The sequence below is a fragment of the Cervus elaphus genome, chromosome 9 (genome assembly GCF_910594005.1).
Source record: "Cervus elaphus chromosome 9, mCerEla1.1, whole genome shotgun sequence".
Lineage (NCBI taxonomy): Eukaryota > Metazoa > Chordata > Mammalia > Artiodactyla > Cervidae > Cervus > Cervus elaphus.
Window position 1 is genome coordinate 38888471 of NC_057823.1, and position 27357 is coordinate 38915827.

A 27357-nucleotide genomic window follows, 5' to 3' on the forward strand; every position below is an offset into this window, starting at 1 on the left:
TCAGTGAGACAGTTCTGCAAGGCAACTGGTGACAGGAAAAACCTTCTCTTAGAACTAAGAAGAGGACTTCCTTGGTGGGACAGTGGCCAATGCAGGAGACACAGGTTCGCTCCCTGGTCTGGGAAGATTCCACGTGCTGCAGAGCAACTCAGACTGTGTGCCACAACTACTGAGTTCGCTCTCTAGGGCCCACAAGCTGCAACTACTGAGCCTATATGCCGAAATTACCACAACTACTGAAGCCCACGTGCTCTTGAGCCACACACCACAACTACTGAACCCACATGTGGCACTTACTGAAGCCCTCCCACCCAGAGCCCGTGCTCTGCAGAAAGAGAAGCCACCACAGTGAGAAGCCCACTCACCACAACAAAGTGTAGCCCCTACTAACTGCAACTAGAGAAAGCCCAGGCACAGCGATGAAGACCCAGTGCAACCAGAAACACATAAATAAAATTTTTAGAAAAAGAACTAAGAAGACACTTCTCCAAAGAAGACATTCAGATGGTCAAAAAGCACATGAAAACATGGTCAACATCACTAATTATTAGAGAAAAGTGAAAGGGTTAGTTGCTCAGTCACGTCCAACTCTTTATGACCCCATGGACTGTAGCCTGCCAGGTTCCTCTGTCCATGGGATTCTCCAGGCAAGAATACTGGGGTGGATAGCCATTTCTTTCTCCAAGGGATCTTCCCAACCCAGGGATCAAACCCGGGTCTCCTGCATTGCAGGCAGATTCTTTATTATCTGAGCCAAGAGGGAAGCCCACACAATTATTAGAGAAATGCAAATCAAAATTACAATGAGGTATTACCTCATACCAGTCAGAATGGCCATCATCCAAAGTCTACAAACAATAAATGCTGGAGAGGACGTGGAGAAAAGGGAACCCTCTTGCACTGCTGGTGGAAATGTAAATTGATAGAGGTACTATGAAGACCAGTATGGAGGTTCCATAAAGAACTAAAAATACAACTACCATATGATCCAGCAATCCTACTCCTAGGAATATACTCCTACTCCTGGATGAAACCATAATTTAAAAAGATATTTAATACATACACCCCAATATTCATTGCAGCACTCTTTACAATAGCCAGGACATGGAAGCAACCTAAATGTCCATTAACAGAGGTATTGATAAAGAAGATTTGGTACCTATATACAATGGAATATTACTCAGTCATAAAAAGAAAGAATATCATTTGTAACAACATGGATGGACCCAGAGATTATCATACTAAATGAAGTAAGCCAGGCAAAGACAAATATCATGGAACATCACTTATATGTGGAATCTAATTTTTTTTAAATGATACAAATAAACTTATTTACAAAAAGAAATAGACACAGATTTCAAAAACAAACATGGTTACCAAAGGGGAACCATGGCAGGGAGGTATAAATCAGGAGTTTGTGACTAACACACACACACTACTATATGTGAGATAGATAACCAACAAGGACCTACTGAACAGCACAAGGAGCTCTGCTCAATATTCTGTGATGACCTGTATAAGTAAAGGATCTAAAATAGAACAGATGTATGTATAACTGAATCACTTTGCTGTACATCTGAAACTAATACATTGTAAATCAACTATTCTCCAATATGAAGTTTTAAAAAGGAAAACAAATCAATAAAATGAAATTTGGAAAAAAAGGAAAGGGAGGGAAGAGTCTGTTAGTATGATTTAATGTTTCCCTTCCCATCATCCTACCTCCCGCCTCCACTTTCGTGGTAAACTAAGAAACAAGACAAAGTCAACACTTCAACTCTTCCTGCAATCTCGATTTAGCCAGAAAAACACTGAAAACAGATCCAGCTCTCTGGGAACAGAATATTGACAAGAAAGAGTGGAAAGAGTTAGCTGGGAGCCCAGTGAGGGGAAACACTGGATGCATCAAGAGAAACAGAAATGAAAACAAGAGTGAGTTCTCTTATCTCTACTAATACACACAGTGTCAAGATACAGATGGAGAAAAACATATGGGGAAAAATAAATAAGAAAAGTAAAGAAAGAGGAAAATTTTTGTAACTGTGTCTCTTCAGTGGAAAGACAAGCCATTGGCAGTCAGAGCTGACGAGCTGGTCTTGGCTGTGTGACGCTGGCAGAGACACCGCCTGTTTCTGGCTTTCATTTCCCAGTTCTGGTCAAGCCATAATCCAAACAAGCATTCAATCAGTTCCTCAATCCACTGGCACCTACCCATCCTAAACTGCTCCTACACTTTATGTCCATGACATAGAAAGAAGCAAAAGGGAAGGATGAAAACTGCTATATACTTCAGCTCAGTTCAGTTGCTCAGTTGTGTCCGACTCTTTGCGACCCCATGAACTGCAGCACGCCAGGCCTCCCTGTCCATCACCAACTCCCAGAATATTAGTCACCTGCTTTCTTGTTTGAAGATTTTTATTTTAATACTCAGGAAGTAATTTAACAGTCACCTTTACATATTAACACACACACAAATGCTCTCCCCGTGCTTTTTGAAAAATTTTGCTTGTACTGACATTCAAAAAATAAATGAGTAGGTGATATACTGTAAAATTAATACTACTGGGGTTCAATTCTGCCATCATTAATTACAGTCGGGCAGGATACAGACAGAGCTGACTAGGCATGTGGACTTGTCAAAAATAATGCAAATTTCACTTTCAGGAAGAGCACAAATCATTTCCTGCAAAGAAAACAATGACTGGGGGACTTATCTTACCTTTTCTCTCTTTCTAGAAATTAGAAAACAATCTAGGCACAATTATCAAGCCTTGAGGACACATCTTCAGAATACATTCTCGCTTAGCTATGAGACCATTACCCACAGTTTCTGTTAAACACACACACTGTAAAGGAGACAGGCATAACTATGGTGCTTTGTATCAAAGTGAGTCTTTCTACAGTTAATTGGAACTTTGAAAATTCTCTGAACTCTGTGATTAATTTTTGATGAGAGCAGAAAACTTGAAAAATGGTAGATAATGTCCATACACTCTACCTTCACCTACAAGATGCAATGTGGAGAAACACAAGGAGTCACTAATAACCTCCAGTGACATGTTCTTTATTTAATGCACTCAGCTACTTAATTAGTATGCCAATATCAATCTTTAAAAGAGCTGTGTGCAAAGTCAGCAGGGGGTCTGAGTCCTGATGTTATTTTTCCCACAGCTGAATAAATGATTTTCCCTACCACCACCACACTTGTAGGCTTGTCCTCATTAGTATGTATGAAATGAGTGGAATAAGCATCGGGAGATTTATACTATAGCATACCCAACTTAATTAATAAGAAAGGGAGCCAACTTTGAGAGGAGGAAGTACAGGTTCACAGGTTCCTATACTTCGGTGTGATTAATAATATAAATCCATCATAAGGAGACTCTAAAAGTGCCTCTGCATTTTCTCTATTTAACTATTAACCAAACTTCAGTAACTTACAGATGTTCAGGTGCTATGATTCTCAGATCGAGTTTGCAATTTAATCATAATATATCCTTAGCATCACTACCCCACATCCAACTCAGTCATTCAGGGAATAGTGAGTGAGTGGACACCCTGGCCGGCAGCGTACCGTGTACATGGGACACAGAAATGAACAAGAACCAGATTTTTAGGTAACTTTCAGCTAAGTAGAAGAGTGCATGCATGCTCAGTCGCATCCAACTCTTTGTGACCCCAAGGACTGCAGCCCGCCAGGCTCCTCTGTCCATGGAGACAAGGATATAAATAAATGTGATACAGGGAGGGGGACTGTCTGAAGGGAGAGTATGTATAAATTGCTAAAAAAAAAAAAAAAAAAAAGCCTCAGGCAATGGCACTAGGGAGAACAGAGCACAGAGGGAAGGCAGCTGGAGAAAGTTTCACAAAGGAGTAACGATTTGAAGGACATGTGTCCATCTCGGCCCTTGATGCCATGAAGGCAGGATTAAGTCCGCCAGTGTATGCTCTGCACCTAGGACAAAGTGTGTGCACGATAAGATGTTCTAAATGAGCTAACTGTAAGTTAGTAAGTCTACCAGGCATAGGAGGATGTGACAGTATCTCGGGGCAGGTACACAGGCAAGGATCAAACAGCTCTTGTATGGTCTGAGAATCACAAATAACTTGTTACAATGGAGAACGTGGTTTGAGTGAGGAAGCGATGAAAAGTGGGACTGGGAAGGGATGATAAAAATCCTCGCTTATAAAACTGGGTAAAATAAATGGCCACCTTCCAAGAACTTTTACTCCACTAAAATCCAGAAGCATATCAGAGCTCATGTCAACCCCATACATAAATAAAACAAAATACCAGCAGTGCCTTCATAGCCATCCTGTGTTGTTCCTTGACCTGTTTACACGGCCAAAAGAAAACAGAGTCAGGAATCTCAACAACAAAAACATATTTCTTTCAGTTTGGAATAATGAAAAAGTTTTGGAGATGGATAGTGTCGCTGGTTGCACAACAATGTGGATGCACTTAATGTCACTGAATTGTACACTGAAAATGATTTAAATGGTGAATTTTATGCTATGTATATTTTACCACAATAAAAAAATATTTTTCGACTACCAACCATGCACAATACACACAGACTTTACCTAGAATATTGGTAATGGTTTGACACCAAGCTCACTGCACTTAGTTCATTATTTTTTATTGAGACACACAATCCTAAAGGAAATCAACCCTAAATATTCATTGGAAGGACTGGGGCTAAAGCCAAAGCTCCAATATTTTGACTACCTAATGTGAAGAACTGACTCATTGGAAAAGACCCTGATGCTGGGAAAGATTGAGGGCAGGAGGAGAAGGGGATGACAGAGGACGAGATGGCTGAATAGCATCACTGACTTGATGGACATGAGTTTGAGCAAGCTCTGGGAGATGGTGAAGGACAGGGAAGCCTGGCGTGCTGCAGTCCATGGGGTTGCAAAGAGTCAAACAAGACTGAATGCAAACAAGCAACTGAACAACAAGATACACACAAGCCTTAAGTATACAGTTCAATGCATGTTTTATTTGTGAACACACCAGTTTCCAGATCGAGTTCCCACAGCAAGGTGTAGACCACTGCCAGCACTCCTGAAGGTTCTCCCCTCCTCCCAGGCACTCTCCACAAAGCTAACTGCAATCCTGATTTCCAGTTGAGGAACCTTTTTCCTTCCTTTGAATACACTTGCTCATCCCCCACTTTTTCCTGATTTTACTCTGTAGATTTTTGTGCCAGTTGTTGACACTGATGTTGAGTTTTCTATTACAGTGTAATGAGTCATCACAAACTTATTGACTTAAAACAACACAAATGTATTCTCTCTCAAAGCCCAGGGGTCAGAAGTCCAGGCGTGTGTTAGTTGGGTCTTTTGGGCTTCCCCGGTAGTTCAGCTGGTAAAGAATCCACCTGCAATGCAGAAGACCCCGGTTCAATTCCTGGATTGGGAAGTTCCCCTGGAGAAGGCTTAGGCTGCCCACTGCAGTATTCTTGGGCTTCCCTGGTGGCTCAGACAGTAAAGAATCCACCCACAATGCGGGAGACCTAGGTTCGATCCCTGGGTTGGGAAGATCCCCTGCAGATGGGAAAGGCTATCCACTCAAGTATTCTGGCCTGGAGAATTCCTGTATAGTCCATGTGGTTGAAAAGAGTCGGACATGACTGAGTGGCTTTCGCTTTCACTTTGCTCAGGACACTGCCAGGTGCAGTCAAGGTGTAGACCAGGGTTGCTGCCTGAGTGGAGGTAAGGAGCCCTCTTTCCAGGTCACTGCTTGGTAGCTGACTTCATTTCTTACAGCTGAATTCCTGAGGCTCCTGGTTTCTTGCAAAGTGTCAGCCAGGGATGGCTCTTAGTTCCTAGCTCCTAGAGATCACCCTCAGGCTCTAGCCATAGGGCTTCCTCCTTTTCCAACAGGGCACCGTCCTTCTTCAAGGCTAGGAGGATAAAGCTGCTGCTGCTCCTTCTCATCTCTTGTAAGGGCTCACTGGATTAGCTTACTCCCAGTCAAGAGCATTTCCCTTTTGATTCAGTCAAAAATCAGCCGATATGGAGCATTAACTACGTGTGCAAAATCTCTTTTGCCATAAAACATACCATAATGATGGGAGTAGTATCCCATGCTATTCACAGCCCCATCCACACTTGGGGAAGGGACTGTATATGGCATACACACCAAGGGTAGGAGACTTGGGGCTGTCTGAGAATTCTGCCTGCCACAATTGCTTTTCAAGTCATCTCACCTAATAGATAAAGCAACGAAATAATTATTTTTCTATGTAAGACATGATAGAAAACACAAAGGAAAGGAAAATAAAAAGGGTAATGCCATTTGCTATTATAACCAGATATAATAACTCCTAGCACTTTAGTAAATCTGCTTCTGGGATTTTCCTAAGCATTATAAATATACATATATGGGTATTTATAGAAGGGAGATCTCACTGTGTAGACTGTTAGCTATTTAAATTGAGTTTTCAGGCTGGTTCTTCACTGTGCTCATGGAGGCCTATTTTCATCTTCTGGGTTTTAACATACATTGCTGAGCAGCCCTACAATTATCTATGCAATATACTTGTATATATATATGTATATACATATAATTCTAAATGCTGCCAAACCAGAATGTACAACAAATCAGCAAAGTATCTAAAAAGTCCTTCTTTCCAGGGGGCAAACATACAGCAAATGGTCCAGGAAGCATCTTCTTCAGCTTACAGGTTTGCCCAACGGAGTTTTATTGATTGGTACAGGGGTCCCCAACCTTTTTGGCACTAGGGACAAGTTTCATGGGAGATAATTTTTCCCCAGGTTGGGGGGTGGGGTGGGGGGTGGGGACAGTTCAAGCAGTCATGTGAGCGATGGGGAGTGACAGGTGAAGCGTCACTCACTGGCCTATCACTCACCTCCTGCTGGGGGGCCCAGTTCCTAACAGGCTGTAGACCAGTACCCATGCGAGGCCCCTGGGATGGCAGGAAGTGCAATGAATGAGCAGGGCAATGAGGTATGATAGAACTCATTTGTTACTAATTATTTTTCTCTTTTTCAACCTGTAGTGGTACCTGGGCTTTCATATAACAGGACCACTTAAGGCCTTCAGCACATAGCTTGGCCGAGGTGACTCATCTTGGCCACAAAATAGGAGAGAAGGTGATGTGTGTCGTGCCAGGGCATGACAAGAACAGCTCCATGACTGGTGATGTTGGCTTCGCCAGCTCTGTGACTGTGTGAGCTGCTTCAAGATGGCAACTGTGTCAGCAGGGTCCCTGGACGACTAGCAGAGCACGCCCTCCCCTGTAAGCTCACATTGCACAAGGAACTAAATGTTGGGGACTTCCCTGACGGTCCAGTGGCTAGAATTCCACACTCCCAATGCAAGGGACCGGGGTTCGATCCCTGGTCAGGGAACTAGATCCCACATGCCACAACAAAGAGTCTGACTGTCGCAACTACAGATCGTGAGTGTCACAAATAAGACCTGGTGTAGCCAAATAAATAAATGAATTTTTAAAAACAGAAATGAAGTGCTGTATGAAGCCACTAAAGGTTGTTTCTTACTGAAGCATAATCTAGCCTTACCTGAGTAATACAAAAGGTAAAATGTGAGAAGAACTTTTTAATTTTTATACATTGGAGCAGATTCAAGTTCATGCCTATTAAAATACCTCTCTCACTAACTTGCAGTCTGATGTGTTTTTGTTCCAGTGGAAGGGAGTAGGTAAAGGAAACATGGATGGACTGAATGATGCAAATGGGAGCCTGTCCTCAGGGTGAACGTCTTCCTTCACGTGTGACTTGGTAGGAAAAAAAAAAGCTGAGAACAGCAGATTATCACCCTGGGGCTGGCAGGAGGAAGGGCGGAAGTGCCTGTCCCCCTCAGTAAGTGTGTACCCACTGCTAATTTGTCAGCTTAGTTAGGATCTGAAAATGAATGTATCTCAACACATATCCAAGCTGTAAAAGTCTAATTCCACCAGCATTCAGCCTTCAAAGTAGGACAACATAAAAAATTACTTTAAAAATACATGAGTAAGTATACACGTAATTAGCCCTTTGAAGTTATGTCTAATTTAATTAGCAAAGGGTAGCGTCTCCTAACTTACTGCTATGGCCAGCTACAATTCCAGGTAGCCAAGACAGGTATGAATCATGATATTTGCTACTAATACAAAAAGAAAACAGGTACAAACAAACAAAAACCCAGAACAAAACCAGTTCTTTTGAACATAATGAGGAGAAATGAGATTTTTAGCAGAGAGCAAAAAGAATGCTTTTAGACAAACTACAATCTAGATTCTAGCAGATGGCACAGTATTGTATTGGATAATGAACTCACCGCCTGCCCCCAGCATCCATCCCCTCACTTTGACTCATCTTTCTGATTTTCTCCCATGAGCCCTTGTGCTTTGAAGGAGTGAATGCGCCCTGTTCCTACTAGGTAGCTCCAGCCTAAAATAATCAGTGTGATCTCCTTCCCTGGCTACAGTAGTTGGCTCATGTAGGGATGGACAATATGGGAGTCAGTAAGACCGGGGGAGATGCTTTCTGTACCTTCCAAGAAAGAAGCATCCTTGCCCTTTTCTGAGAGCTACTGAATATGACCATCTCTCTGGCTGTTTCCAAGGATACATGTGAAAGCAAGCATCCTATGAATTTGTCAGCAGGTCAACTACCACCACGAGGCAAGACCAGCCCCAGGATAAATCCACCATACTGGTGGGCAAAGAAAAGAAGCAGCGAGAAACCTGATGATGTTGATGAACCACCAAATTAAAGAATCCCTCAGAGTTCTCTCCTACCTGTAGGCTGCCAGCTATACAGACCAAATGGATATGCTTCTAATGTTTCCTTAAGCCAGCTTTTGTTGGGCTTTTGAGTCCTTGTATCTAACACACACTTAAACAAATATAATTACAAACTGATTGGAAACCCAGCTGCCTGACGACCTAGATGGAACCCGAAAATCAGAAAGTAGTTGCCCATTTCAAAGCAATGGCTTTAAGCAGAAAAGTCTAAGCTTCCTAAGAGGACAGATCATAGTAAGTGACTCTTGCAGTTCCAATTATTTTGAACAAAATGGTAAACTGTAAATAATTTTAGACAGGGTCTTTCTAGTGGCTTTTGAGTAAAAAGGTGTGATCAGGAAGAGAATAAGATAAATGTATACTATCTAGGGTGAAACAGATCACCAGCCTAGGTTGGATGCATGAGACAAGTGCTCGGGCCTGGTGCACTGGGAAGACCCAGAGGGATCGGGTAGAGAGGGAGGTGGGAGGGGGGATTGGGATGGGGAATACATGTAAATCCATGGCTGATTCATGTCAATGTATGGCAAAAACCACTACAATATTGTAATTAGCCTCCAACTAATAAAAATAAATGAAAAAAAAAAAGAATATAGATCTGGCAATAAAAATAACACATTTTGCTTACTGTATGTCTGGCAGTATCCTAGGCAGTAGACAAATTAACTCACTTACTCTTAATAATTGCATAATACTATTACATCTATCTCCATTTTTTCAGAGAAGAAAACAGAAACACCAGAGGTTAAGCATGGTGCCCCCGTCCCAGGTCCCATAACTCATAAGAGCTGCAACTCAAGGGCTTCCCTGGTGGCTCAATGGTAAAGAATCCACCTGCCAATGCAAGAGACATGGGTTCAGTCCCTGGCCCAGGAAGATTCTACATGCCTTGGAGCAACTAAGCCTGTGTGCCACAACTACTGAGCCTGTGCTCTAGAGCCCAGGAACTGCAACTGCTGAAGCTGGTGCACCCTAGAGCCCACAATAAGAGAAGCCAGTGCAATGAGAAGCCCACGCACTGCAATGAAGAGCAGCCCGAGCTCACTGTAACCAAAGAAAAGTCCGCACAGCAACAGACCCAACACAGCCAAGATAAATAAATAAAAAAATTTTTTAAATGCTGCAACTCAAGCCAGAGGTTGGCTCCAGTGCTGGCCCATCACCCTCTGTGGCTCTTGCCTTTTCAGTCCTTAATTTAAAGCATTCATTGAGATTTCCCACTACGATACTGGGTGTTCTCTGTGTCCTCTTTGTTTGTAACTTCCTTTGAAACTCAGCATGAGACATAACTAGGGTTCATCTGAATGCAGCACGATGTTCAGACATGGACATACCTGGCAGAGCTAAGTGGACAGTGTTTGAAGTGATTCATGCCAAGGAATTAGGTAAACAGAGGGAGTTCTCCTGCCAGTTACTTGCACAGACTTCGCCACCACCTACTAACCTGTTGATGTCACGGAGAGCCAAAGTTTTTCTCTGTAAACAGATCCGACCTCTCTTTTTCACTCCTCTTTACAGACAAGGATATGAGGACAAAAAAGCACCTATTTGGAAGAGGATTTTTTTTTTTTGCTTACATGGTAACCATGTTAGTTAAACCTAATCCAGCTATAAAAGTTAACAAAACAAAATAATGCATTAAAATGTCTAATGGTAGAAATGGATGCTCTTATTGTTTTCATTGTACATGTAAAGCATGAACTCCATGAGTTACATGAGACAGTCTTTATTAAGCTCTTTCTGCATCATCAGTAATGCTGGGTAAGGGACTAGAGAAAACAACAAAACATGTCTGTGGATGGTTACTCTTTTAAAATGTTCACTGACATTTTTTTCTCGATGTTTCTCATTTTAGCCCAGTAAACCTCTCCCACCCCACCCCATTCCAACACCAGATCAGATCTCCATTCATTCAGGAGAAACACACAATAGAGGAAAGAACAGAGCAAACCACAAGCTTTTGTGTCTTTGTTTTCTAAAAGCCCCAACCTATGGGGAGAGACTCTATTCACATCCTGAAGAAACAAGAATGAAGCTGTTCCTCTCAACTCTCCCAGTTCCCCGGGCTTGGGGAAGCGTAGAAGAGGCGGAGGCCCAGGACCCGTCCCCAGGGCAGAGAGCTGCGCCCTGCATTAAGCAGCCCACTAGGAAGGCTGCCAGCCCCCAGAGGGATGGCTACATTGTGCACACTGACAGAAATACAAGCAGCCTTCATGAAGATTCCTGGGCTCCCAGCATGACATGGGAACAGCAGACCATTAAAGCTGAGGACAGAGGCGACAGGCTCTCAGGCTTACCCTGTCTGGAGTGCTAACAGAGGGTCCAGTGTCCCCTGTCTCCCCAGTCCTCGGCTCTGCGGAAGCTCCCAGAACCGTGGCACAGTGCCAGAGGAGGGGTGAGAGGAGCCCACAGAGAACTAAAATTTAGTTGTGTTTGGCTTGTTGGCTTGTTTTTCCACAGGCTTCCCAGAATGGCCACATCAGAGTCAGTTCTCAAGTTGAGCTCCAGAAAGTGAGAAGTATTACTTGTGTAGCAGTTTGGGGTGTGGATCCCACGGCTGCTAAAGAGAACTCAATACTCTGCCCTAAGAGTTTATAATCTTCCAGTAGCCAGAATACTGAGACAAGATGAATCTGAGGCCAACAAACAGAGAACGTCGCTTACATGATACAATGTAGGGTAGGAGATGTGATTTGGAGCTAGGGACCCAAAAGCAGCTCTCTGGAGAGGGTGGGTACCTGACCCGGTACCTCAGCAGAGGGTGCGGCAGTGGGATGTGCAGGGCTGGGGGCGGGCTCTCCAGGCCATGGGGCAGAAGGAGCCAGGATGGAGAGTGAGCATATATATTCAATGGTGACAGTGAAAAGGAGATAATCAAACCAAATAAGCTGAGAGAATAGTGGATAACTAGAAAAATAAAGGTGGGCAGTCCTGTAGAAGGTCTTGAGAGCCTGGCTCAAGTCCGTACAACACAAGCAACAAAAGTCTCCAACTGGACCGTGAAATCGTTTTTTAAAAATTATAATCTAAGGACTTCCCTGGTGGGCCAGTGGTTAAGAATCCACCTGGCAATGCAAGGGACTTGGCTTCAATCCCTCGTGGATGAACTAAGATCCCACCTGCAGCAGAGCAACTAAGCCCGTGTACCATAGCTAGAGCTTATGCACCGCAATGAAAGATCCTGCATGACACAACTAAGATGCAATGCAACCAAATAAGTAAATGAATATTGCAAAATTTATATTTTAAGATGAACATGAAGTTGATACAAAAGATTATTGATAGCCAAAACGGGGCTTCCCTGGTGGCTCAGCAGTAAAAGCATCTGCCTGCAATGCAGGAGACGTAAGAGATGCAGGTTCAATCCCTGGGTCAGGAAGATCTCCCGAAGGAGGGCACGGCAGTCCACTCCAGTATTCTTGTCTGGGAAATCCCATGGACAGAGGAGCCTGGCAGGATACAGTCCATGGGGTCACAAAGAGTCGGACACAACTGAAGCGACTTAGCATCACAAGTAATGTTACAGGCCCACATCCTGTAATACATTCTGGTTTGCTATTTTAAGCTGCTGTTCACCTCAGCCCCACTGGAAATGGATTGTCTTGGTTTGGCCTGGGAAAGAATTACCGGAGTGAAGAGAAAACAAGTGTTTCCATCCTCAGAATGTTTCATTCTTGTAACGTTCTTCGGAGCTGCTGCTGTTTTCTGTCTTCTGACACTTTGACGCACTGCTGCACCGAGCAGCTATGAAGACAAACAGAGCTAACTGCAGGAACAAAGCCACCTCAGAGTGCTTGCATCTGCTAGTTCTCGGGAAGGAAGAGAGAATTCATACAGAAACAAGCAAGACTTGTGCAAAAATTACCTCTGGAACATGAAATATATTCAAAAGGATTCAAGGAATTGCTTCAAAAAATAGCAGAGTCTTTAGGAGAGTCCCGGGTTCAAATCCTGATCAGCCACTCAAAGACCACATATAGCCTTGAGTATGTTACTTGCAAGACTGGCCCTTATGACCTCGGGAAAATTAGACACAGGTGGCCCTCTAGGCAGATGAAATCCCAAGAAGGCAGAGGGCCCATTTTTGACCCCCACCCTCCCACTCACATGACTAGGCACCCACGTGCAATGAGCAACCCACACAACTGTACATAGTGGCTCTATGATCCCAAATCTCAGAATCTTCATTTCCTGTTTGTCTGCTGAAAGAATCTTATGGGGCTGTTTGGAGGATTACATTGCTATAGAGCAAACACACAAAGTGTGCTGCAAGTCTTTACTATTATTATGCATTTTTATTCATCCAAATCTTTCTTATTTTAGGGCAGAGGTGAGCAAACTAACCAGCCCACCACCTGCTTTTCTACAGTTGGACAGGTAAGAATTGTTCTTATAATTTTCAGTGGTCGGAAACAAAAGAAGAATATTTTCTGACATGAAAATCATTGCTGTTTAGTCACTGTCATATCCAACTCTTTGCAACCCCATGAACTGTGGCCCGTCAGGCTCCTCTGCCCATGGAATTCTCCAGGCAAGAATACTGGAGTGGGTAGCCATTCCCTCCTCCAGGGAATCTTCCCGACCCAGGGAGCGAACCCACATCTCCTACTCGGCAGGTGGATTCTCTACCACTGAGCTATACGGGAAGCCCTGCCATGAAAATGATATGAAATACAAATCATATTGTCCATAAGTAAAGTTCTCCTGGAACATAGCTACTCTCATTCAAGTCTGTTCTGTTGACAGCTGCTTTTATGGTCCAGCAGCAGAGTTTAGAAGTAGCATCAGAGATGGTAGGGGCCATAAAGCCCAAACTATATTTTCTCTCTGGCCCTTTACAGAAAGGATATGCCAATCCCCGATTTATGCTGTTGTTGTTTTTTTTTTTTTTCATCTGCTCCAGGATTTGCTCTTCAATTGTTCCCAAGGATTAGAATTAAATCAAAATGATTTTCCAAATTCTGGAGCACCAGTTGAATATCATATTAAAAAAGAAGCATTCTTATCTTTCAAAACACTGTCACCTCTTTTCATGGGTAATGACAACATGCTTAACATTAATTTGCCTTCCGATACACAAAGAAAGCTGCAGCACTGTGTTGGAGTCTGAGCAAACATGTGCCCATGGTGGCTGCCTGAGGGTTCACTATATGTTAAACAGGTTCAAGTTTAAAACCTTTTTTATAGTCTACGCAGACAGGTGCCAAGCAAACTTCGGCTGCCGCCTGATGTCAACATCTATACAAGCAAAGCGAAAAAAAATTCAACTGATCACTGAGATGTTTTATCTATTTGGTGTTTCCAGATATTTGGAAACATCTGGATAACTGACAACATGTTTCACTTTTCATCTGGATTACGCAGTCAGCCTATTTCAGCTAATAAGAAGAGCCAAATATTATCAATAGCTGTACTCTAGACACTAACTTGGGGCAAGAACCCACTTTCTCCCCAGCTTTTCCAAGATTCCTATTTGACGTCATCCTTAAGTGCTTTCACTATTTCCCCCCTTGTTTCTCTCGTTCTCTCCAGACCTTTTTGATTTTTGGCCTTGACTTTCTTTCTAGCACCACCTCTACTGTAAAACTTTTAGAGTATCGTCTTCTTTTCCCATCGTCAGTCCCTTTTATCCCAAGAACAAAAACAACTGGCTTCATAATAATTGAAATTAGCCATTCAAACCCAGAGTTCAAATCTCTGAAGGTGTATATGGCTTCTCAACTGCAAGAGACTGTTTTGTGTCCAGTTGACCAGACTTCATCCAAGGAAGGATCCAAGGTCACAGATACTTTTTCTATTATTTTCAAATGATTTTTAATAGTCTGTTCCATGTTATAAGTGTATGCAATACCTCTATGATATAAAACAGGCTTCTCTGGGCCACTTATTTCCAATTATGGCAATTACACCTTTTCCTTGACTTTGGCTATTTCAGAAGGTGGTAAGGGTCTATACTGACCCCCAGTCTTCTTTTGTGAGAACATGGACCTTGCCAAGACAAACACAACCCTCTCCCACTGCTCTTCTAAATTCTCAACTGATGCTCTGCCTTTTATGAAGTCTTGCTGTGAACACAGCATTTAATCCATGACGCTCCTGTCAGGATGCCTTTTGCACATTCCCAGTGAGAGCTTTTGCTTCTCCAAACAACACTGTAGGGTTAGCTGTAGCTCCAGATCACATAAACAGGGATAGCAGCTGCAAAACTGTGAATTTTATTGTCTTTGCTCCTAAGTTACCAACTTCATGTTTAAAGAAAAAGAGCAACAGAAAGAAAATGGAAAATAATTTTTAAATAATTACTGCATGACTTCCAGAGGTGGTAAGGTGTGTTATTTATGTTCATAAAAACACTTGGTTTCACTTCTGCTTAAAGATAGCTATGAAAAATACCATTTTCCTGAAATCCTCTATATTTAAAGAAGAAAAAAACTATGCTTACCATGCTAAATTGGTCAACTTAATTTTAATGTCAACCAAGATCATAGAAAATACTAAATACAAAACTCCTAGAAGAATGTAAATAGTGATGATGAAATAGCAACCAATCTGGTTGTATAACAGGAAACTCAAGGAAGACCAGTTTAACTAGCAGGTAAAATTACATTACAAATTATACCGTTACAAAACATTTCTGTATAGCTAAATTGCCTTCCAACACTTACTAAAGTCAGACCCCCACCCACTAAAGTCAGACCCCACTGAAACATAATCTGGATGCCTGTGGAGTTGTGTGTGTGAGCAGAGTGGAATAGAAGAACAAGCAAACAGCAGCAATGCTAATATCAGTAATAGCAGCTGCTAACAGTGGAAGGGGTAAAATTGTGGAATTTGACTTAATTCTTGATGGAGCAATGACTCTGACTGATAATAATTAAAATGCATCAATATTTCAAGAAGACATTTGATTCAACTCCCATAAGAAAATGTCCTCCATGTGTAAGTTCAGAACTGCTCTGGACTGTTATTACTCCTATTTAGATAATACCCTCGAATCACAGTCCTGCCCCCAGGACAGTTATCAGTAGTTCAGTGGCCACATGTAGATTGCATACTTTGAAGAATCTCCCCAAACTACATGACTCAAGAGGTCAAGCTAGTTGTGATCAAAGCTGTAAAGAAAAGCCAACTCCAAGAAAAATTTAGGTCAGTATTTAAACCCTCGATTTTTAAACTAAAAGATGGTTCCCATATGAAAAAAAGTATAGTGTAAAAGGGAGGTCAATAGTTGAGAATTTAATTTGTATTAAAAACAGACCTAAAAGAATTATAGGTCCAATTAGTAAACTGGATCTCAGTTCACATTTCTGTTTCCAGGGTAATGATGTATTTATTTAACTACCTTCCCTGCACTTGGAAAACCACAAATTTCTATAAACTATTGATGATCCTTCAAAGAAATAAAAGAATAATATGTAACTTTCTTCTCTTCTATGTGCACCTTGTCACTGTTCCTGCTGCCTCTAATGAATCCTGATGCCATCAGTCAAATCAACCTGCTTCATTTACTCACTATTCCATGTTCTGGGCACTGTGCTCGGTGCTAGGGATTTAGAATTAAAAGGCACAGACCCTGCTTTTCAGGATCTCACAAATAAAACAGCCACTTTGATAATAATGTGATACAGATCAGCTGGACAGGGCAGCCCAGCCCTGGGCGAGTGGAAGCAGGAAGCTGGTGGTGGGACGGGTGGAGTAAACAGGCTTTTTCCAGGAATTAAGAAGCAGGAAATAGTGACAGGTTTTATTTTCTTGGACTGCAAAATCACTGCGGACGGTGAAGGCAGCCACGAAATTAAAAGACGCTTGCTCCTTGGAAGAAAAGCTGTGACAAACCTAGACAGCAAAAGCAGAGACATCACTTTGCCAACAAAGGTCCTTTTAGTCAAAGCTACGCTTTTTCCAGTAGTCATGTACAGATGTGAGAGTTGGACCATTAAGAAGGCTGAGTGCTGAAGAATTGATGCTTTCCCACTGTGGTGCTGAAGAAGACTCTTGAGAGTCCCTTGGACTGCAAGGAGATCAAACCAGTCAGTCCTAAAGGAAATCAATCCTGAATATTCACTGGAAGGACTGATGCTCAAGCTGAAACTCCAACATTTTGGCCACCTGATGCAAAAAGCCAACTCATTAGAAAAGATCCTGATGCTGGGAAAGATTGAAGGCAGGAGGAGAAGGGGACGACAGAGGATGAGATGGCTGGACGGCATCGCTGACTCAATGGACATGAGTTTAAGCAAACTCAGGAAGATAGTGAAGGACAGGGAAGCCTGGCGTGCTGCAGTCCATGGGGTCACAAAGAGCTGGACACGACTCAGTGACTGAACAACAACAGGAAGCATGGACTATGCTGGAAAGGGGATAGGGTTAAGAGACATTCAGGGAAGGCTGGGAACATGGTGGAAGACACCCAATAACACTCTTCAACTTGTACTTCTGAGTTTTCCCCCTCTACTAACAATACACTAGGCTATAATGTATTCTTTTAAGATCTGCGTTAATATATATAGGTGCAGCACATTCACTCCAAGTGTTATTATTTTGGCATCTCCGTACGTCTTCCCTCCCTATGGGTAGAAGACCAGTTCCAGGATCCCCTCAGACAAGAAGACACCCAAATCCAGGGATACTCAAGTCCCTTACACAAAATGGCATAGTTAATTCAGCTCTTGTACCCAAGGATTCCACATCCTAGGATACTGCTGCTGCTGCTGCTAAGTCACTTCAGTCATGTCCGACTCTGTGTGACCCCATAGACGTCAGCCCACCAGGCTCCCCCATCCCTGGGATTCTCTAGGCAAGAACACTGGAGTGGGTTGCCATTTCCTTCTCCAATACGTGAAAGTGAAAAGTGAAAGTGAAGTCACTCAGTCGTGTCTGACTCTTAGCGACCCCATGGACTGCAGCCTAACAGGCTGCTCTGTCCATGGGATTTTCCAGGCAAGAGTACTGGAGTGGGCTGCCATTGTCTTCTCCGATCTTTTTCTCTATTTACAGACATTTAAACCATTTCCATTTGGGTATTGTTTCTGCTGTTAGAACAATGCTGCTGTAAACATTCTTGCCACTCCTCCTTATCGACTTGTGAGAGATATTTTATAAGCAACACATCTAGAAGTGAAAATGTTAAGTTTCAGCACATGGAAAAATTCAAATTTACTAGATAATTCCAGAATGTTTTCCAAAATGGTTGTATTCCCCCCTCATCGGTATATTGTTTGCCCACACTTTCTCCAATCCTAATGTCATTTTTTAATTATGATGAGTAATAAATGGCATATCACTTTTGTTTCAATTTGTAGAATTCTGGTCATTGATGAAGTCGAATCTTTTTTTTCAATACCTGTTTATTCTTTTTGAACTTCTTTTGATAATGATCTCCTTACAACCTTTACAGACTTCTACTTTTTAGTCTTTTTCTTATTGATTTATAGACATTGTTATAAACTATATCCTGGATATCAATTCAGTCTTTATTATATTATATATACTCCTTCTCCTAGTCCATTTTAACACTAGACTGTTTCATATTATTTTTTATCTATATATTTTTCTTCACCCTTGTTCTTTAAAATGAACCTGTTTAATAAGTCATATATCCATTAAAGTTAGATCACTGGAAAACATACACACATATATTTTGGCCTCACTGTCAGAGAATCTTGTTAAAGATTCAAATTATTTTTAGCATTACTAAACTTATGAAGCAGAAGTGCCCTTCATAAAAGAGTTCTAACTGGTTTCCTTGGTGTGTATGCCCAGCAGTGGGATTGCTGGGTCATATGGCAGTTCTATTTCCAGTTTTTTAAGGAATCTCCACACTGTTCTCCATAGTGGCTGTACTAGTTTGCATTCCCACCAACAGTGTAAGAGGGTTCCCTTTTCTCCACACCCTCTCCAGCATTTATTGCTTGTAGACTTTTTGATAGCAGCCATTCTGACTGGTGTGTAATGGTACCTCATTGAGGTTTTGATTTGCATTTCTCTGATAATGAGTGATGTTGAGCATCTTTTCATGTGTTCGTTAGCCATCTGTATGTCTTCTTTGGAGAAATGTCTGTTTAGTTCTTTGGCCCATTTTTTGATTGGGTCATTTATTTTTCTGGAATTGAGCTGCGGGAGTTGCTTGTATATTTTTGAGATTAATCCTTTGTCTGTTTCTTCATTTGTGTACCCCAATGTTCATCACAGCACTGTTTATAATAGCCAGGACATGGAAGCAACCTAGATGCCCATCAGCAGACGAATGGAGAAGGAAGCTGTGGTACATATATACCATGGAATATTACTCAGCCATTAAAAAGAATTCATTTGAATCAGTTCTAATGAGATGGATGAAACTGGAGCCCATTATAGAGAGTGAAGTAAGCCAGAAAGATAAAGACCAATACAGTATACTAACGCATATATATGGAATTTTAAAAGATGGTAATGATAACCCTATATGCAAAACAGAAAAAGAGACACAGATGTACAGAACAGACTTTTAGACTCTGTGGGAGAAGGCGAGGGTGGGATGTTCAGAGAGAACAGCATTGAAACAAGTATACTATCAAGGGTGAAACAGATCACCAGCCCAGGTTGGATGCATGAGACAAGTGCTCAGGGCTGGTACACTGGGAAGACCCAGAGGGATGGGATGGGGAGGGAGGCGGGAGGGGGGATGGGGATGGGGAACACATGTAAATTCATGGCTGATTCATGTCAATGTATGGCAAAAACCACTACAATATTGTAAAGTAATTAGCCTCCAACTAATAAAAATAAATGGAAAAATAAAATAAAATAAAGAGTTCTAACTAGACCATGAATAAGACATCGCAACATTTAATAAAGTGATTTTCCCTAAAACTTAATCACTATATTTTCAGCATATAGTTAAAATGTGCCTATTTATTTGCAGTAATTTTCAAAAAAACTTAATATTCTTTCTACATTAATACATTCATTTTCAGCAGGTTAATGACATCTGCTTGAAAAAAACTCCAATACTTAATTTTTCTTAGAATGTGGCTAATTTTACTTTCTTAATCAAAAAGTAAAAAGTTCTCATACTGAATTAATTTTTTATATACATCAGTGGTTCTTTTTAGTATACTTGATCTTAGCCAAAATGGCAAGAAATGATCATCATGGTTCTTTTTAAATGGCATATGTTAGCACTGAGTTCATTTGATTAATATGTAACAAGTATATAGACCTGAAGAAATCAAATTTTCTGTCATTAAGCAAAAATGAAGTAAAATACTACAGACAACAGAATCTTTCAATTTCCCTGGCAATGTTTAAACAATGCTTTTTAAAGGCTATCTAAAAGATTATCACACCAGAAATTTCCACAGACCCTCCCTCAAGGAAATAGATGCAAGTGAGTGACACAGAATAATCAACATGAAATTTAACCTATAGAATGAGGAGAATTGGTCAATATATATTTTCAATTCCCAATTAGTCACAACGTAAAGTAAATCCACAGGAAGTGTTAATTTTCAGTCTGTATTTCAGACCCCTTTGTCCACTGATTCTCTTGTGAGAACTGCTTAAAAGACTCAAAACACACATGGTGGGTGGGTGGAAGGAATGAGCTTTGTTTCATCTTTGTTAGTATACCAGTTTCTTTTAAAGTCTCTTCTGAAGAGCATAACAAGCCCAAAAAAGGAGTGAACTGGCAAAAGGCAGATGAAGACTACATATAGTATCATTAGTTCATGAAACGTTAAGTTTTAAAGCAGTATTAGGTATACTTGTACCTAGAATTGAAGAACTAGTTAATAACATCTGTGGGAGGGCTTGAGCATGCAGGCATCACTATGCTCTGCTTCACTCAGTTAGGTTTTGTATTTACAGATGGCCACTGGCCGCACAAAAAGATGTTCAGCATCACTAAGTGTCAGAGAAACGCACATCAAAGCCATCATGAGAGATCACCTCACACCTCACACAGTCAGAGTGGCTGTCCCCAAAAAGGCCACAACTAACAAATGCTGGTGAGGATGTGAAGAAAAGAAAAGCCTTTTACACTATTGGTGGGAATGTAAATGGATGCAGCCGGTATGGCGAACAGTATGGAGGTTCCTCAAACAGAACCAAAAACAGAATTACCATGTGATCAAGGAATTCTACTCCTGGGCATATATCTGAAGAAAACACTAATTTGAAAAGAAAGATGCACCCCAAAGTTCATACCAGCATAACTAAGATACGGAAGCAACCCAAGTGCCTATCAATAGATAAACAGCAGATGTATACATATATGCATATATACATACAGTGTAACACTACTCAGCCATAAAAAATGAATGCTGCCATTTGCAACATAAGGGAGGGATCTCAAGTATATAATGCTTAGAGAAATTAGTCAGAGAAAGACAAATACTGTGTTATCACTTACGTGTGGAATTAAAAAAATAAAACGAATGAATGAATGTAACAAAACAAAACAGACTCACAGATATGGACAGCAAACTAAGGGTTACCCGTGGGGAGAGAGAGGGGTGAGAGAAGCAAGATAAGGGTAGGGAATTAAGAAGCACCAACTACTATGTATAAAATAAATAAGCTACAGGGATACATTGTACACCACAGAGAATACAGCCAACATCTTATAACAATTTTAGATAATCTATAAAAACATTGAATAATTATGCTGTATAACTGAAACCAACATTGTAAATCAACTATACTTTTTAAATTTAAAAAAAGATTTGAATTTAAAACATCAAATTGTATTATTCATGTTGAGATAAAGCTGGGATAGCAAGAAAGAGATGCATGGCTGAAAGTTTCTTAGAAGGACAGATTAAATGAAGAGCTGGGCAGACTCAGTTTCTCCTCAATGTTTCCAACTGAGAAATGACTCTGTAACAACCTGTGATGACCTTTCCTCTGCCATCTTCTAGCGGCTTCTTGCTTAAATACCTCTTTCTCTTTTTCCTCTTCAGGATACATTTCCTCAAAATATCTATAGCTACCACAGGGGCATACACTGCTGTGAAAATACATGGCTATTTCATGCTACTCTGAGGGGCTCTCAGGTTCCAAACTATACGGAGAGAGGGAGCTGTGGAAAGAGCCTGCCACAGGCCTGCAATTGTGGGTCTGTTCTGTTGAGGCTGAACAGATGTTTTACCCAACCTCAATAGAACAGCTAGCTCTATGCCAACCCTTGATTGAACTAACTTACCACTTTAGCACGTTCAGTGGTTTTCTGAAGAAGTCAGCCCAGCAGCTCTACATCCCAGCTCCAGGCGCTCCCCCTGAAAAGGCAGCTAATCTCTCCGAGTTTCCATTTTCTTATCTCTGAATCCCATGTGCACACACTGCCTTTCAGCTCTGCGGTGCAGAGCAAGGACAGTTGATGTCAAGTACCTGTTTGGCAGAAGGAGCGCTCCTGGAATGCAGCTCCGGTCAGTGCGTGGGGAGCATGCATTCGTGTCCCGAGCGGGCTGAGGAAGTTCAGAGCTTCTGCCATCCCTGGAGGCCATGTAGGCAGATGGCGCAGCCACAGGTGGACGAGGGCTGCTCACTCGCGTGGGCATACACTTTTGTGTGAAAGCAAAAGACAAAGCTTTGTGATCTTCAGCTCCTGAAATTCAGCGAGTTTACTTTCTACTGCTCCATCATCTGGGTACGGGCTTGAAATGCACACCGTCAGACCCCACCCCTGGCCTGCTAACTCTCAGAAAATCTGGAGATGGAGCCCAGGAATCTGAGCTGTAACAAGCTCTCGAGGTGATTTTGACGTACTCTCAAGTTTGCTAACCACTGCATAGACATCCTGACTAACCCAATCTAGCACATAGTGAGTACAGGAGAGATGGTATTGGTTAAGTCACATGACTGGAGACAAACCAGCTATTCAGTCAGTTCAGTTACTCAGTCGTGTCCGACTCTTTGTGACCCCATGGACAGCAGCACACCAGGCTTCGCTGTCCATCACCAACTCCCAGAGCTTGCTCAAACTCATGTCCATCGAGTCAATGATGCCATCCAACCATCTCATCCTCTGTCGTCCCCGTCTCCTCCCGCCTTCAATCTTTCCAAGCATCAGTATCTTTTCCAAGGAGTCAGTTCTTCACATCAGCTGGCCAAAGTATTGGAGTTTCAGCCTTAGCATCAGTCCTTCCAATGAATATTCGGGACCAGTTTTCTTTACGATGGACTGGTTGGATCTCCCTGCTGTCTAAGGGACTCTCAAGAGTCTTCTCCAGCACCAGTTCAAAAGCATCAATTCTTCAGTGCTCAACTTTCTTTATAGTCCAACTCTCACATCCATACATGACCACTGGAAAAACCATAGCTTTGACTAGACAGACTTTTGTGGACAAAGTAATGTCTCTGCTTTTTAATATGCTGTCTAGGTTGGTCATAGCTTTTCTTCCAAGGAGTAAGTGTCTTTTAATTTCGTGGCTGCATTCACCATCTGCAGTGATTTTGGAGCCCAAAAAATAAAGTCTCTCACTGTTTCCATTGTTTCCCCATCTATTTGCCATAAAGTAATGGGACTGTGTTCTTGCCTGGAGAATCCCAGGGATGGGGTCGCACAGAGTCAGACATGACTGAAGTGACTTAGCAGTAGCAGCAGCACCAATGGGACTAGATGCCATGATCTTTGTTTTTTGAATGTTGAGTTTCAAGCCAGCTTTTTCACTCTCCTCTTTCACTTTCATCAAGAGGTTCTTTAGTTATTCTTCGCTTTCTGCCATAAGTGTGGTATCATCTGCATACCTCTGAGGTTATTGATATTTGATTATTGATTATTTGATTATTAAGGTTATTGATCTTTCTCCTGAAATAGCAAGAAGCAACAGTTAGAACCAGACATGGAACAACAGACTGGTTCCAAATTGGGAAAGGAGTATGTCAAGGCCGTATATTGTTACCTTGTTTATTTAACTTATATGCAGAGTACATCATATGAAATGCAGGGCTGGATGAAGCACAAGGTGAAATCAAGATTGCTGGGAGAAATATCAATAACCTCAGATACATAGATGACACTATTCTTACGGCAGAAAGTGAAGAAGAACTAAAGAGCCTCTGATGAAGACCAGCTATTACAACTAAGTAAAAACACTCCAGATTATATTCCTCACAACAAAATATGTGGGTTATATTTTATAAATGGAATCTTGATTCCCAGTTAATACATGCTCCTTCCTCTATTTGGAAATGAAGATGGGGGAATTCTTAAGATGCTCCAGAACTTAGGATGTCATAATCCCATTGCAAAAGTCAAGTTTATCATTATGTGTTCATGCTTAGTCGCTCAGTCATGTCTGACTCTTTGCGATCCTGTGGATTTCATCCCGGCAGGCTCCTCTGTCCATGGGGATTCTCCAGACAAGAATACTAGAGTGCATTTCCATGCTCTCCTCCAGGGGATCTTCCCAACCCAGGGATCAAACTCAGGCCTCTCACATTTCAGGAGGATTCTTTATCATCTGAGCCACTAGGGAAGCCCTTTATGATTATAATCAAGTTGATATGTGAGATCCCTTGGTGAAATGTGGAAATGAAATCCGCTAAGTTTATAAATATTTCATAAACAGTTATGCAACACGGTTTTGCATAATAGTTTTTGGTAATTTGAAATTACCAAATAGTAAACTCATAAGAAAAGTTGCAGTTGTACAGTATTTTCAGAATTTCAACTGTCTTTCACGACAAAGTGTGAGTGTGCGTGTCTGTCTCAGTGAGGCTGACCTTCTTTGATAATACTTAAATTTAACTGTGAGACTTATTTTTAGTTTTTCCTTCTCACCTTTTCTTTGTCCATTAATGTCTGTTCAGACTTTACATCTTGTTTTGGCTGCACCATTGCTTTAGGTGCTGGAATAAGCAGCCTGTGATTCTCAACTGAAAAAAGCAAGTTTTACGTGCTCAGGCTGAGCCATGAATCTATCTTGTGATAACCTTGGAAATTTTTAAATAGCCTAAAATCTTTACACTATGTTGTACAGAGCCTATTGACTAAACAACAACAATCCATGCCCATCCCTCCCCTCTATAAGCAGCCATTCTGAGATGTTTAATGTATGCCTTTTTATTTGGATCCTGCAGAATATGCACTGCTGTTCTGCATATATGTGCTATTTTTTAAGGGGCCTTGTGCTATACATCAAATTTTCTTTCCCCCTCCTATCACTCAGCACCATGTTTTCAGATATTCTTGGGCTTCCCTGGTGGCTCACATGATAAAAAATCCGCCTGCAATGCAGGAGACCTGGGTTCAATCCCTGCGTTGGGAAGATCCCCTGGAGGAAGGCCTGGCAACCCACTCCAGTATTCTTGCCTGGAGAATCCCCATGGACAGAAGAGCCTGGCAGGCTACAGTCCTCAGGGTCACAGAGTCAGACTTGACTGAGCAATTAAGCAGACACAATGCCATATACAGAGTCAGTCTACTATTCCCAATTCTTGTATATTAATGATGGAGCCTTATTTCTAGCTATTAGGTATAAAGGGTCAAGCAAGAAGACTCATGGGTCCTAGTTCCACAGAGTCTGCATTCTACTTGGGAGAGTAGACTTCAAGGAAATAAATACATATGGTATGGTAAAGTGTTCATCATTCATTTTTTTCAATATGTATTTATCAAACACCTTCAAGTGCTAAATACGATGTGAAGCCCTGGGGATGAAACAAAAGAATGAGAGAGAAGAGACACTTGCCCTCATGAGGCCAACATTCCAGAGGATTAGCCAAGACTTGCAGATGGTGGTAAGGATTTAAGGTCAATGGCAAATGGTTAAATGGTTCTCTGCAACAGAATGATATGATGACATTTGTATCTTTATTCCAGGTGCAGTATTAGGAATAAAAGACTAGCAGTAACCAAGATGGGATTCATGGTCCTCCGTGGTGACTCAGGTGGTAAAGAATCTGCCTTCAGTGCAAGAGACCCTGATCCTTGACCTTGATCCAAGACCCTGGGCTTGATCCCTGGGTCGGGAAGATCCCCTAGAGGAGGAAATAGCAACCCACTCCAGTATTCTTATCTGGAGAATTCCATGGAGAGAGGAACCTGGCAGGCTACAGTCCATGTGGTCGCAAAGAGTCAGATATAACTGAGTGATCAACACACACACAAGATGGGGTTCAGAGAAACTAGTTAGGAGGCTGGTGCCACGAAACAGTTAAGAAACGACAGGGGCTTCAATGGGTGTGGTGGCAGTAGAACAGGAAAGAAGAGAGGGATATGACAGATGTTGGAGCTAGAAGACAGCATTTGCAAATGAATTAACTGTGAGAGGTGAGGAAGAATCAGGAAGTATCCTTGGTCTCTAGTCTGAAAAGTGAGATGAGAAAGACTGAGTGTGACTTGAGATTGGTGAGAAAAGCAAAGCCCTATCTGGGTCATGCTGGTGTGGCATCTAAATGGAGGCGCCAAGCAGCAGCTGAGTGTGTCAATCTGATTTCCAGAGCAGAGCTATGGACAGAAGATGCATACTCAGGAGTCATCACATATGAGTGGTCTTTAAAATCATAGGAATGAAGACAGAAGCAAAAAAAAAACAGGAGGGGGGTATTATAAAGCCCAAATGAATCCCAACATTTAGAGACTGGATGGAGGAGGGAAAGGTCAGCAGGAAGTGATAATGAAGTGCTCAGGAAGGGTCTCCTGTGTTTGAGCCACTTAGATGCCTATATGCTTCCCCAACGAATGCCTTGAGCCCAAGCTGTTTTGGTGGAGAGCTGGGGAAGGATGTTATAGTTGTTGTTATTCAGTTGCTCAGTCATGTCTGACTCTTTCTGACCCCATGGATTGCAGCACGTCAGGCTTCCCTGTTCTTCATCATCTCCCAGAGCTTGCTCAAACTCATGTCCATTGAGTCAGTGATGCCATCCAACCACCTCATCCTCTGCTGCCCCCTTCTCCTCCTGCCCTCAATATTTCTTGCATCAGGGTCTTTTCTAATGAGTCAGCTGTTCCCATCAGGTGGCTAAAGTATTAGAGCTTCAGCTTCAGCATCAGTCCTTCCAGTGAATATTCAGGGTTGATTTCCTTTAGGATTGACTGGTTGGATCTTCCTGCTGTCTAAGGGACTCTCAAGAGTCTTCTCCAGCACCACAGTTTGAAAGCATCAATTCTTCAGCACTGAGCCTTCTCTACAGTCCAACTCTCACATCCATACGTGACTACTGGAAAAACCAATAGCTTTGACTATATGGACCTTTGTCAGCAAAGTGATGTCTCTGCTTTTTAATATGCTATCAAGATTTGTCATAGCTTTTCTTCCAAGGAGCAAGCATTGTTTTTAATTTCATGGTTGCAGTCACTGTCCACAGTGATTTTGGAGCCCAAGAAAATACAATCTGCCACTGTTTCCATTTTTTCCCCATCTATTTGCCAGGAAGTGATGGTACTGGATGCCATGGTCTTAGTTTTTTGAATGTTGAGTTTTAAGCCAGCTTCTTCACTCTCCTCTGTCACCTTCATCTAAAGGCTCTTTAGCTCCTCTTTGCTTGGAGAGTGGTGTATAAAGAGTGACAGCTAGGATGCATGGTGCATGCAGACAAATCTTTCAAGAATGTGGGGATAAAGGGGCCAAAAGAAGGCAGAGTGATATCTGGGAGG

General features: G+C 41.9%; 1 long non-coding RNA gene across 1 annotated transcript in view; it reads right to left on the bottom strand.

Annotated features, from left to right (window-relative positions):
- Positions 1–5014: 5014 nt before the first annotated feature.
- LOC122699888 overlaps positions 5015–27357 on the bottom strand; it is a 42693-nt gene continuing 20350 nt past the window's right edge. Inside the window, exon 4 of the long non-coding RNA XR_006342700.1 lies at positions 5015–5384. This is a non-coding gene — a long non-coding RNA (uncharacterized LOC122699888). The remainder of the gene's footprint in view (positions 5385–27357) is intronic.